Genomic DNA, 11,034 nt, shown 5'->3' with positions numbered 1-11,034 from the left:
AAAAAAAAAAAAAAAAAAAAAAAATGCAAGGGTTGCCGTCCCGTCTCTGATAAAACAGACTTTAAACCAACAAGGATCAAAAAAGACGAAGAAGGGCATTACACAATGGCAAATGGATCAATGCAACAAGTAGAGTTAACTATCCTATATATACATATATATATATATATATATATGCACCTAATACAGGAACACCCCCCAGATTCATAAAACAAATTATAGAGACATATGAAGAGAATTAAACTCCCACACAATAGAAAACTTTATCGACTGAATGTCAATATTAGATCAACAAGACAGAATATTAGCAAGGATATTCAGGACTCGAACACATCTCTGGGACCAAGAGGACCTAATATATGCCTACAAAACTCTCCACCCCAAATCAAAAGAATATACATTCTTCTCACCACTACATAGCACTTATTCTAAAATTGACCACATAATTGGAAGTAAAATAACCCTTGGCTAATGCAAAAGGATAGAAATCATCAACAGCCTCTCAGACAACAGTGCAATCACATTAAACTCAGGATTAAGAAGCTCACTCAAAAGCACACAACGACATGGAAACTGAACAACCTGCTCCTGAATGACTACTGGGTTAACAGAGAAATGAAGGCAGAAATAAGGAAGTTCTTTGAAACCAACGAGAACAAAGAGACAACATACCAGACTCTGGGACACAGCTAAGGCAGCGTTAAGAGGGAAATTTATAGCAATAAATGCCCACAAGGAAAAGCAGGAAAGATCTAAAATTGACACTCTAACATCACAATTAAAAGAACTAGAGAAGCAAGAGCAAACAAATTGAAAAGCTAGCAGAAGACAAGAAATAACTAAAATCAGAGCAGAACTGAAGGAGAGAGAGAGACAAGAAAAAAAAAATTCAAAAAAATCAATGAATCCAGGAGCTTGTTTTTGAAAAGATTAACAAAATAGATAGACTGGAGCCAGAGTAATAAAGAACAAAAGAGAGAAGAATCAAATAAACTCAGTAAAGAAAATGATAAAGTGGATAACACCACCGATCACACAGAAATCAGAAATACAAACTAACATCAGAGAAATACTATAAACACCTATATGCAAATAAATGAGAAAACCTAAAAACAATGGATAAATTTCTGGACACATACACCCTCCTAAGACTAAACCAGGAAGAAGTCAAATCCCTGAATAGACCAATAACAAGTTCTGAAATTGAGGCAGTAATTAATAGCCTACCCACCAAAAAAAAAAGCCCAGTACCAGATGGATTCACAGCAGAATTCTACCAGAGGTACAAAGAGGAGCTGGTACCATTCTTACTGAAACTATTCCAAACACTTGAAAAAGAGAGACACTTCCCTAACTCCTATTGTGAGGCCAGCATCATCCTGATACCAAAACCTGTCAGAGACACACACAAAAAAGCAAATTTCAGGCCAATATCCCAAATGAACATCGATGCAAAAATTCTTAATAAAATACTGCCAAGCCAAATCCAGCAGCACATCAAAAAGCTTATGCACCACAATAAAGTCAGCTTCATCCCTGGGATGTAAGGCTGGTTCACCATACGCAAATCAATAAACATAATCCATCACATAAACAGAACCAATGACAAAAACCACATGATTATCTCAATAGATGCAAAAAAGGCCATAGATAAAATTAAACACCCCTTCATTCTAAAACCTCTCAATAAAGTAGGTATTCATGGAACTTACCTCAAAATAATGAGAGCTATCGATGACAAATCCACAGCCAATATCACACTGAAAAGGCAAAAGCTAGAATCATTCCCTTTGAAAATCGGCCCAAGACAAGGATGCCCTCTCTCACCATTCCTATTCAACATAGTATTGAAAGTTCTGGCAAGGGCAATCAGGAAACAGAAAGAAATAAAGGATATTCAAATAGGAAGACAGGAAGTCAAATTGTCTCTGTTTGAAGATGACATAATTGTATATTTAGAAAACCCCATCATCTCCACTCAAAAAATTCTTAAGCTGATAAGCAACCTCAGCAAAGTCTCAGGATACAAAATCAATGTGCAAAAATCACAAGCATTTCTACACACCAATAATAGACAAGCAGACAGCCGAATCATAAGTGAACTCCCATTCACAGTTGCTACAAAGAAAATGAAATACATGGACTACAACTTGCAAGGGACGTGAAGGAACTCTTCAAGGAGAACTACAAACCACTGCTCAAGGAAATAAGAGAGGACACAAACAAATGGGAGGAAAAAAAAATCCATTCTCATGGATAGGAAGAGTCAATATTGTGACACTGGCCATATTGCCCACAGTAATTTATAGATTCAATGCTATTCTCAACAAGCTACGGTTGACTTTCTTCGGATAATTATAAAAACATAGTTTAAATTTCATATGGAACCAAAAAAGAGCCCACTTAGCCAAGACAATCCTAGGCAAAAAGAACAAGACTGGAGGCATCATGCTACCTGACTTCAAACTGTACTACAAGCATACAGTAACCAAAACAGCATGGTACAGATACAAAAACAGATGTAATGTAACAGAACAGAGGCCTCAGAAATAACATGATACATCTGCAACCATCTGATCTTTGATAAACCTGACAAAAACAAGCAATGGGGAAAGGATTTCCTATTTAATAAATGGTGCTGTGAAAACTGGGTAGCCATATGCAGAAAACAGAAACTCGACCCCTTCCTTATACCTTACACAAAAATTAACTCCAGATAAATTAAAGACTTAAACATAAAACCTAAAACCATAAAAACCCTAGAAGAAAACCTAGGCAATACCATTCAGGACACAGGCATGGGCAAAGACTTCATGACTAAAACACCAAAAGCAATGGCAACAAAAGCCGAAATTGAAAAATGTGATCTAATTAAACTACAGAGTTTCTGCAAAGCAATAGAAACTATCATCATAGTGAACAGGCAACCTATGGAATGGAAGAATATTTTTGCAATCTATCCTTCTGATGAAGGTCTAATATCTACAATTTATGATGAACTTAAACAAATTTGCAAGAAAAAAACGAACAACTCCAACAAAATGTGGGTGAAAGATATGAACAGACACTTCTCAAGAGTAGACATTTATGTGGCCAACAAGCATATGAAAAAAAAAAAGCTCATCATCACTAGTCATTAAAGAAATGCAATTCAAAACCACAATGAGATACTATCTCACATCAATTAGAAAGGCAATCATTAAAAAGTCAAGAAACAACAGATGCTGGTGAGGTTGTGGAGAAATAGGAACACTTTTACACTGTTGGTGGAAGTGTAAATTAGTTCAACCATTGTGGAAGACAGTGTGGCAATTCCTCAAGGATCTAGAATTAGAAATACCATTTGACCCAGCAAACCCATCGTTGGGTATGCACCCAAAGGATTATATATTATTCTACTATAAAGACACATGCACACGTATCTTTACTGCAGCACTATTTACAATAGCAAGGACTTGGAACAAACCCAAATGCCCAAAAATGATAGACTGGATAAAGAAAATGTGGCAAATATACACCACGGAATAGTATGCTACCATAAAAAAGAATTAGTTCATGTTCTTTGCAGAGACAAGGAAGAAGTTGGAAACCTTCATTTTCAGCAAACTAACAAAGGAACAGGGAAAAAAATCACCAAATGTCCTCACTTATAAGTGGGAGATGAACAATGAGAACACATGGACACAGGGAGTGGAATATCAAACACTAGGGCCTGTCAGGATTGGGCAGCAAGGGGAGGGAGAACATTAGGACAAATGCTTAACATATGTGGGGCTTAAAACCTAGATGATAGATTAATAGGGCAGGAAACCACCATGGCACACATATACCTATGTAACAAACCTGCACGTTCTGCATATATATTTCAAAACTTAAAGTAAAATTTAAAAACAAAAAAGAATTTTGTTTACTTTTTTGCATTGCCGTTGTTGAGTTGGTGCAGTTACTTATATACTTTGGATATTTATCCCATATCAGACACATGATTTTCTAATATTTTCCAAATCCAAGGGTTGTTTTTTCACTCTATTAAAAGTGTTCTTTGATGCACAAAATCTTTTAATTTTGATGAAGCACAACTTACCTATTTTTTCTGTTGTTACCTATAATTTTGGTGTCATATCCAATAAATCATTGCTAAAGCCAGTGCAATAAAGATTTTCCCCTATATTTCTGCAAGTAATTTTATAGTTTCAGCTGTTATATTTAGGTCTTTGATTCAGGTTCAGTTAATTGTTATTAATGACGTAGGCAATGGTTCAACCGAATTATTTTCATGCAGCTATGAAGTTCTCCCAGTATGCTTTGTTGAAAATACTGTCGTTTCCCCATGGAATGGTGATGGCTCTTTTTGGAAAATTATATGGTCAATCAGGAGAAGATTTTGTTTTTCTTTTTTTTTTCTGGGCTCTATATTCTACTCATTTGGTCTTCCTGTCATTTTGTCAGTACTACACTCTTGATTACTGTTGCTTTACAGTTCACTTTGAAATCAGGAAGGATGAGTCCTCCCACTTCTGTTTCAAGGAAGGCTATTTTAATGCTTCAAGTTTAATGAGATTTAATATTAATTTGGGAAGTGTTTTTCAATTTTTGCAAAAAAAAAAAAAAAACCATTGGAATTGTAATACGAATTACATTGAATCTGAAGATGACTTCAATTAGTATGGTCATCTTAATACTATGAAGTCTTCCAATCCATGAATCCTGTTTGTGTTTCTATTAGTTTGTGTCCTCTTTATTTCAACAATGTTTTGTAGATCTCATTATACAAAACATTCACCTCTTTGCTTTCCTACTCTGAAAAAGAAATTCCATTCTGTTACCCCAAATCAAAAGATGAGGTGGTAAGCATTTCCATACTAAAATATTTTTGTAAAAGATCCAAAAATGTTTTAAAAAGATTCTGGAGGCATCAAGTTACCTGACTTCAAACTATAATGCTACAGTAAACAATACAGCATGGTATTGGTAGAAAGAGACACATATACCAATGGAACAGAACGGAGAGCCCAGAAATAAAGTCTCACAACTACAACAATCTGATCTTCAACAAAGTCAACAAAAACAAAAAATGGAAAAAGGACTCTCTATTCAATAAACAGTGCTGGGAAAACTGACTAGCCATATGTAGAAGATTAAAGCTGGACCTTTTCCTCACACAATATACAAAAACCAATTGAAGATGGATTAAACATTTAAATGTAAAACCTAAAACTATAAAAACCCTGGGAAAATATTTTTCCAAAATATTTGGACATAGGACTATTCTGGACATTGGCATGGGCAAAGATTTCATGATGAAGATGTCAGAAGCAATTGCAACAGAAACAAAAATTGACAAATGAGACCTGAATAAACTAAAGAGTTGCACAGCAAAGAAACTAATAGAATAAACAGACAACCTACATAATTGGAGGAAATATTTGCAAACTATTCATCCAACAAATATCTAATATCTTGAATCTATAAGAAACTTAAACAAATTAACAGACAAAAAATAAAGAACCCCATTCAAAAGTAGGCAAATAACATGAATAGATGCTTTTCAAAAGAAGACATATATGTGGCCAACAAGCACATTAAAAAATGCTCAATATCACTAACCATTAGATAAACTCAAATAAAAACCTCAGTGAGATACCAACTCACCCCAGTCAGAATGCCTACTATTAAAAAATCTAAATATAACAGATGCTGGCAACGTTCCAGAGGAAAGGGATTGCTTATACACTGCTAGTGGGGATGTGAATTAGTCCAGACATTGTGTAAAGCTGTGTGGTAATTTATCAAAAAACTTAAAACAGAAGTAGCATTCAACCCAGCAATCCCATTATTGGCTATGTACCCAAAGAAACATAAATTTTTCTACCATAAGGACACATTACACATTTGTTCACTGCAGCATTATTCACAATAGCAAAGACATGGAATCAACCTAAATGCCCATCAATGGTAGACTGGATAAAGGAAATGCGGTATATATACACCATGTAATACTACGCAGCCATAAAAAAAGAAGACAACGTTCTTTGCAGTAACATGGATAGACCTGGAGGCCACTATCCTGACTGAATTAATACAGGAACAGAAAGCCAAATACCACATGCTCTCACTTATAAGTGGTAGCTAATCATTTAGTACACAAGAACACAAGGAAGGGAACAGACACCAGGGCCTACTTGAGGGTGAAGGCTAGGAGAAGGGAGAGGATCAAAAGACTACCTATCAGGTGCTATGCTTATTACCTGAGTGATGATGTGGTCTGCACACCAAACCCCCATGACATACCCGTATAACAAACCTGCACATGTACCCATGAACCTGTATAACAAATCTGCAGATGTATTCATGAACCTAAAAGTTGAAAAAAATTAAAATTTGAAAAAAATGAACAAAAGAATATATCCACACATATTTGAATGAATAGTGATGACTGCCTGCCCTTCATAATTCATGTCTCAATAATATTTAAAAATGTATTTGCCCTGCCCCAGTCATTTTGAATGGGGGCTCTGTGTTCCAAGAGATCACTCCCCAATGGGGCTGGGGATTCAATATTATTTTGTCCATGTTCCTCCTTCAGTAAATGTCCCTGCATCCCTCCCTGACTGCAGAGCCAGCTCTCCTAGTGGGGGGCAAGGGGGTGAGATGAAGAAGTGTCACAGCAAAGGAGGAAAGGGGCGTGTGGGACAGGGTGGTCTAGGGGTCCCGTCCTGCGGAGCCTTCCTGCCCTATCTGACCTGACCCCTTAGCCTGAGTCTGAATCACTGGTGTCTGAAGAAGGGGACGATGAGGAGAAGGAGCTGGAATCTGAGCTGGAGGTAAGGCATGACACTGCTACTTGCTGTGCAGAGGATGACTCTGTTTTCTCACTCACTTTCTTTGGGGGACTTTTTAGGGGAATTGAGTTGTCCGCTGACATCTTGTAACCACTTTTCTAATTCCTGCTTTTTCTCCAAAGCGAGTTCCTCCTTTGTCCGTCCCACAGACTTCTTAATGGTATAGGGCCTCTGGGGTTTCTTATGTATGCAGGAAAGGATATAGAGCTCAAGCTTTCTAAGTGTGGATGGCTTGAGTGTTTCAGAACCAATCTCAATCTCTTCTGAATTTCAACCACGTAAAGAGGGCTCCCTGGCTTGGATTATATGCACAACTCAGCCCAGCTTCTCCCCAGGTAATTCGTTGATGTCCAGGCTCAGCTGCCGCTTCTCATTGTAAGTCATGGGACTGCTCTCTTCCTCCTCCTCTGAATCATAACCCTTAGGCAGGGCAGGTGGGGTTGACTTTGTGGCCTTTTTGGGGAGCTTGGTGCCACTTCCTCCAGAAGGTCCAAAGCCAGGAGAGCCTAAAGCAGCACTGCCACCCCCACTACCACTTGCTTTCTTGGACTTCTTGGGCTAAGGTGGGCGGGATGCCCAAGGCCCCTTGTCATCTTCATCAGCCCCAGCTCTGTCTCAATGCTTCCCTGCCTTTTGTTTCTTATTTTTCTCTTTTTTCTCTCTTTTGCTCTTGGGCTTGGATATTGGATCCTGACACAGACCAACCAGTTGTTCATGTACTGCCCAAAGCTGTTCCTGTAGTTCTGCTAAGCCATGAGCCCTTTCTTCCTTTAAGTCTGAGCTTTAGCTCTCTTCTTCTTCCTCCTCCTCTTCCTCAGAGGAGCTCTCACTGCTACTTTCCTCACTGGAGGACTCTGAAGATGATTTGGCCAAGCCAAGGGGCATGGCAGTAGAGACTGGTAAAGGCCCTGGTTCCAGTGGTTCATCTGGCATCTTGGCATAATGGAAACAAATACATCCTGTAGCTTTCGTGCCACTGCCACGAAATCTGGGGGTGATCTGGGGGACTGTACTTATAGCAGTTGGAAAACATAAGCAGTACATCAGCAGCAAACTCCTGTGCATCTGGGTAATCAGGGTTCTCCATTTTCTGCCACAGAAGGAGGCAGCATCAGAAGCTGCACAGGCAGGAAGACTCACCTTTCTCTGCTAACCTCAGACACCACAAAGAGGAGCCCTCTCTTGAGAGCACAGTGGGGATGACCTTAAGGATCTGTGCCCTGGGGTTCAAGTTTGAGGTCAAAGGAATTTGGGTGGGTTAAAGAAATATTTATGTCTAGAAAACGAAGTAATTTCTAAGCAACAAGGGAGGAGGGGAGGTCTATGACTGTTTTTCCACCCCATAACTTCCTTAACCCAACACTGCCACATCATTAGTACTTAATTGTAGATAGATAGTATTGTTCTCAAGACAAAGAAACCCCACCCTATTGTTTCAAACTCCAGGAAATATGAATTCTCAAATACCAGACCTTCTGTCCCACTACTATTTTATAAAAGTAAAATACCAAGAACCAAAGACTGCTGTGTGCCTACATGAGACTTACTGTTTTGCACCTAGGTTCCCATCACTGCCTGAGCATCCCATCTGCCCCATGCAGCGGGTACCTTGACATTGCTGAGATCCATGGGGTGCCTCATGATGTCGTGGTAGTTACGCAGGCCAAGTGCAGAAGCATCCACTGGTTTATACAAAGGCCAAGCATAGGCTGCATGCTTCTTAGAGAGTAACTCCTTCAATATGCCATTGCAATGTTTTAATTGTTCTGAAAGCTTTCCTTTCTTACAGCTCTGGTCTTGTTGCTGATATGTCAGGCAAGTCTTTGCGTGCGGGCTTGATGGGGGCATGCGGGAAGCCATGCTACCTTATGCTCAAGACTCCCAGGATGGCTAGCTGGGGAACCAGGAGCCAGGATGGCTGTAGGTGTAGGGGTGGTAGTAACTGCTTTCCGCTTTATACCTTTTTTCTTGGCAAGGGGTTGAGCTGGAGGAGCTGCAGTAACAGCAAGGAGAGGGGTTTCAGCAGAGTGCAGGGACTTGAAAAGTGAAGAGGAAATGACTGATGAGTGGGGAATGTTGAGGACCATGGTAGGTATCTCAGGTGGGGGAGTATACAGGGCTGTGTGTGACACAGAAGAGATGGCAGGCACCTGATGAGCACGAGTAACACTGTCCTGGAGTGCTGCCAACTTGGCCCCCTTCTTGTGGCTGTTATTAGGGATGGTCACCACCAGTTCTTGTTCTTCTTGTGGCATTGATGCAACTTTCTGTAGGAAGATCTTTTCCAGCGTTTGTGCCATTAGCACAATATTATCAGTGGGCTTGTTGTAAATGTAACAGTTGGTGAACATGGTATTTAAATCTTCCATACACTCTGAGGTAGCCCAATAATAACTGTTTTCAAGTCTCCTCTTAATAGTACCCACGTCCATAGGCTGTTTTATAATTTTGTGATAATCCTCTGGGGCTGGCTATCCATGGGCTGCATGAGGGAAAGGAAAAAGCTAAGAATTTTGGCCAGGTGGTCCTCTCCCAGTCCAAGGTGGGAATTGGTAGACCCAGTTTGACAGCATCCACAGGCTGCCGGAACTGTGTGAACTGATGTTTCCACAGAGCCTCCATCACTACCTTGTGCAGGTATTGCAGCTGGTTGGTAACTCCTTCTGGCTTTTTGGGATTGGGCAAATCCTGGGGTAGCGGGTTGGCAGGGGTCAGTTGCAAAGCAGGTACCAAAGCTATTGTGTGGCTCTCAAATCATTCACACAAGAGGGAGAGTTTTCGAATCCTTTTCCCTGGTGCTACTGCTTCTGGGCCCAGCCCCAGCAACCCTCTTCCCCAGGGAGTTTGTTGTGGGGAGCCGTGTTTTGCAGCATCTTGACCGCACGGAACCGGCGCTGCTCTCAGCAGTGGAACGTCTGGGTGGCCTCGACTTCCCTCACCGCAGCTCCAGCATAACCCGGTAAGCAGGGGGCGGCCGTTGCTCTTGGGCCTCCAAGCCACAAACCCCCTGCCCTGCCGGAACGAAAGCAGTCTCTTCCGGGACCTCCTGGAGAGCTCCGGGAAGGTTGGCTCTGCAGATGGCGGACAGCCAGAAAATGGCGGCGGCCTCAGCTGAGGAGGGCGACTGAGGAGGGACTGATTCTGCAAACCGAAAGACGGTCCCTGATCTCAGACACCGTCATCAATATAGCCTGCTGTTGGTCTGCAGGGATCCCCTCTTCTTGTTGGGGACCCTACAGAGTGGAGGAGGTTCCCTTTAGATCTCGGACGGAGGCGGATGCACACGAAAACTGGTTTCAGAAGCCCCGGCTTCCATTTCTGAAATCCTCTTGTGGGCAGAGGAGACAGGGTGGACAGACTCCGAGGACTGGGTGGGCCCAAAACACGGGCGCTTAAAGGGCTTCTATGGGGTCTGTACTGTCCACTGGGCGCTGTCACAGGCCGGCAGGAAGGCCATTTCCAAGCAGATGGAAGGGGATTGCAATGGCGCCCGGACTACTCCAAGGCTCTGTATAGGTAGAGGCAGAATTCTCCAGCTCACTCTAGAGGATGCTCCACTGCAGCGCGAAATGGCGCCCCGAGCCCCCCGCCAGCCCTTTATATATAAGCGGAGAGGAGGAGCTTCCCCTCATGCTACACGGGGCTCGAGATTTCTCTCATCCCCTCTGCGACCGCCGCTCGCTGGTGCGTTAAGAAGCTGAGTCTAAGGGGGAGGAACACCGCCCCACGGGAGCTTCTTCTATTGGCCAGCCACGCGATGACGTCATAAACTTCATTTCCAAGGTGACAGTCCCCTGGCAGAAGAGTGCAACAGAGACCCACAGAGAAGTGCCAGCCCGCCACATCTCCAGGCCAGTTGGCTGAGCTATGGTTCTGGACTCCAGGGAAAGAGGGCGGTTGGAAGGGGTGCAGAAGCCTCCAGCACCCTCTCCCCGCCTCCCCTCCCAACAAAGTCTTCCCAGGCTTCCATGCACAGGGCAACTGGAGACTGCCAAGCTTGGCCAAGTCGTTCCATTCGTAGCTCCTCGTTGGCCAGACCAGTAGGGAAACGGGAGGGGTCAGGTGGGGCCCCTGCCTGGGGCCTGCCAGGGGTGTGGCTGCAAGACGCTGGGCTGGTGGTGGTTCTGGGAGGTAAGGCGGCTGCAGCAAAGAATTCTTAAATCTGGCCGGGCGTGGTCGCTCACGCCTGTAA

The 11,034-nt window shown here is 42.2% G+C and overlaps 1 pseudogene across 1 annotated transcript; it reads right to left on the bottom strand.

Moving 5' to 3' along the window:
- Nucleotides 1–6,751: 6,751 nt before the first annotated feature.
- LOC105533132 lies at nt 6,752–9,715 on the bottom strand (annotated as a pseudogene). The gene is made up of 3 exons (XR_001005082.1): nt 9,394–9,715; nt 8,451–9,302; nt 6,752–7,932 (listed from the first exon to the last, which is right to left on the bottom strand). The product of XR_001005082.1 is annotated as a bromodomain-containing protein 2-like (transcript).
- Nucleotides 9,716–11,034: the final 1,319 nt, after the last annotated feature.

The sequence above is a fragment of the Mandrillus leucophaeus genome, unplaced genomic scaffold, assembly GCF_000951045.1.
Source record: "Mandrillus leucophaeus isolate KB7577 unplaced genomic scaffold, Mleu.le_1.0 Scaffold1227, whole genome shotgun sequence".
Classification (NCBI taxonomy): Eukaryota; Metazoa; Chordata; class Mammalia; order Primates; family Cercopithecidae; genus Mandrillus; species Mandrillus leucophaeus.
The sequence above is the reverse complement of the archived record's forward strand: the minus strand, read 5'-3'. Positions and strand labels throughout refer to the sequence as shown.